We start from the raw sequence: 3,219 nt of genomic DNA on the forward strand, positions 1-3,219 counted from the left end.
ATAACAACAAAATAACAACAAATAAGAACCAAAAAGATGGGCACAACTCTCCAGTCACACAAGGACCTGGAGGGACCCCACAAATAAACAGAGACCTAAATAGTTAAAAAAAAAGAAAAAAAAGATGGGGATCATCCCTACAGTGCCACAAGGACCTGGAGGGACCCCCCCCCACCCTAAGATAATATGCCCCAAGGACAACTCGGAATAACTTAGCTTAGCTTGGCTGAGACCGGCCTTCCCTAACCCCATGAACCTCTAATGCAGCACAGTTACGGAAGACAAAAAAACCCGTCTCCGCAAGGTGGATAGCCCACCTGCTGTTAACCTTCTCCTTTACTTCCCACTTCTGAACTTTACCTTGTACTTTTATCCTTCTCCCACTCTCAGAGCTACTGCTCTCTTCTCTCCGTACAACCAACCAACCAACCACTCTCTCTTTCTACCTACACCAACCAGCCAGCAACACCTCCTCCTCCTCCGCCTGCCTGGCGGTCCTCTCTCCCGCTGGCGAGCATGGCGACCCACAAGCTGTCCTTCTCTGAGCGTCCTCACCAACCAGCTCTTTCTACATCACGCTTATAACCATGCTGCCTTCCCAGCACTAAGCTGCATTGTACATCCAATACAACATGTATATAGAGAGCACATTGTGAGTTTCCTTTCTCCATTCCATCCTGAGTGCGAACCAAACATATCATACCCCACAAATGGTGACCCCGGAGTGACGCACTCACACAGGATGGAGGAGAAACTGATCACGCTCCCAGTCTTCAAGCAACATGGAAGACTGGCTTATCCACACAGAAGCAGCTCTCATCGACTCTACAACTACTGTTTCTACACCGCAGGTTAGACACCCTAGAGCAGCTCTGCTACTCTAAGCAGACACCAGCTCCTCTTCCTGCCCCAAGCACCACGTCCTACCGACCCCAGCACACCCGTCCTGCCTCAGACGCCGACCCCGGCCCAGCAGTAACCCCTGCCGCCCCTGACGCGGCCTCTGTTCCTGAGTGCGGACCCACACACCCCTCTTTTCTCCCTCAGGTACTCCCTGCTAATGTCCTGCACCCTGCTGCTGTCGTGGACCCAGCTGCTGTCACGAGCCCTCATCCGCTTCTGCTCACACAACCCCTGCTCCTGACCCAGGCCCACACACCCCAGCAGGCGCATCTGACGACTCTGTACCTGCCGTGAGGGAAGAACAACATTCATCGCCTCCACACACCCTTTTTCTCCCTCTCTACTCCCACAGATGGTGTGTATATAGACAGTTGTATCCAGCGACCGGCTCATCCACGCCATCGCCGTTGTCTCACATGAGGCATGCACCACCCGTTCTGCCTCACATGTGCTAAGCAACTCTGCAGACAACAAGTCTCCTACACCGCCTGGAGGGAAGGGGGAGTATTGTAGTGGATTTCTCCCCTACAAACTCTGTTTGTCGCTGAGTAGCCGACCCCACCAATTCCCCAGTGTATGCCTCGTGGTCTAGGTCAACCAGCGCCGCCATACACCACGGAGCAGGGGTCAACTACTAAGCCACGCCTACCCCCGCTATTTAAGACCTGACCTCGTGGTGACCGGCCTCTTTCTACCTACAGCCGCAGCCAGCAACACACCTCCTCCTCCGCCGCTGCCTGGCGGCCCTCGCTCCTCCTCCGCCTGCCTGGCGGTCCTCTCTCCCGCCGGCGAGCATGGTGACCCACAAGCTGTCCTTCTCTGAGCATCCTCACCAACCAGCTCTCTCTACATCACGCTTGTAACCATGCTGCCTTCCCAGCACCAAGCTGCATTGTACATCCAATACAACATGTATACAGAGAGCACATTGTGAGTTTCCTTTCTCCATCTCATCCTGAGTGCGAACCAAATATCTCATACCTCCAGTGTCATAGGTGCCACAGAGACTTTAAATTTTATTTTGTTTGTGTGCTTTCTCATGGAATGAAACTGTGCCTACAATACACCATTCAGAGGGAGATACAGTGTACACAGTGACAGCAGAAGAAAACTCTATAGGCAACAGAGGAGGTGGTTAAATCCAGCAGATAGCAGCTAAGTAATGTTCTTTTTTTATTCTCTTTATTTTATTAAATAGGTGTAGATCTATACACAGTCTGCACCCCCCCCCCCCCACAACAACAACAACAACCATGAGTATGATATGTGATTACTGCAGGGGGACGTTGGATATGGAGGATACAGGCTTGACTAATGCAACATTTAGGGCAATGCAAGCTGCCATAAAGCACGAAGGCTGTTGCTGGTATTGCCCTGACTGCATAGTCAAGGTGAAAGAAGCGATTGCAAGCCATAAGGGAACGAGTTCCCTAAGGACGAAAATAGATGAAGCTGGAGCCCTGCTGGTTGCCAAACTAGAGCAAGATGGGAAAGAGATCCTTGCTAAGACTGAGGGAGTAGCCGATAGAATGGAGGTGGTTGCTAAGAGAAGTTATGCTGAGGCATTAACAGGGCCATGGGGGGTGGCGGAGAGTAATGCAGGATCAGAACAGGTTCTACAGCAGCTAGGGACTCTGAAGAAGTGTGTCGAAGAAATGAAAATTAACGAACCTACTGTCAGGGGAGAGGAGGAACAACAGGAACGTTTCCAGCGCAGGAACAATGTAATAGTTTTCGGAGTCCCCGAGAGCCAGGCGGAGGGAACTGAGAGTAAGGTAACACACTATAAGATGCAGTTTCAAAATATTTGTACAGAGGTTCTGAAGATGCCATCAATCTCACAGGATGTGAGGAGGCTGGGACAAAAGCAGGGGGATAAGCCTTGCCCCCTCAGGATCAAACTAGCTGAGCGAGGAGGAAAAATGGCGGGTAATTCGGCAGGCAAAAAACTTAGCAAGGGGCGAGGCATCTCGGGGCATATTCATTCATCCAGATCGCATGGTAATGCAGAGGGAACAGCACAAGAAGCTCCTGCAGGACTTGAAGCAGAAGAGGGGGGAGTCAAGGAAGAACGGGGACGGGTGTACGAGTACATGGGTTATATTCAGGGGGAGGGTAGTGGAAGCAAGTGTGCCGACAAAGGGCCAGGTGGCAGCAGCGCACCCTCCACCCGCTCTACCCCACACCCGGGAGGTGGCACCAGCTCCGCCTACCAGACAGGAGGAAGCGAGCGCCGAGTAAACAATGACATTTCTAACCACATCCTGCAAAATACACTGTACTTAGCAAATGCTGCAGCTTCTGAGAATGATGGGG

This window comes from Homarus americanus, unplaced genomic scaffold (genome assembly GCF_018991925.1).
Source record: "Homarus americanus isolate GMGI-L3 unplaced genomic scaffold, GMGI_Hamer_2.0 scaffold32583, whole genome shotgun sequence".
NCBI classification, from domain to species: Eukaryota; Metazoa; Arthropoda; class Malacostraca; order Decapoda; family Nephropidae; genus Homarus; species Homarus americanus.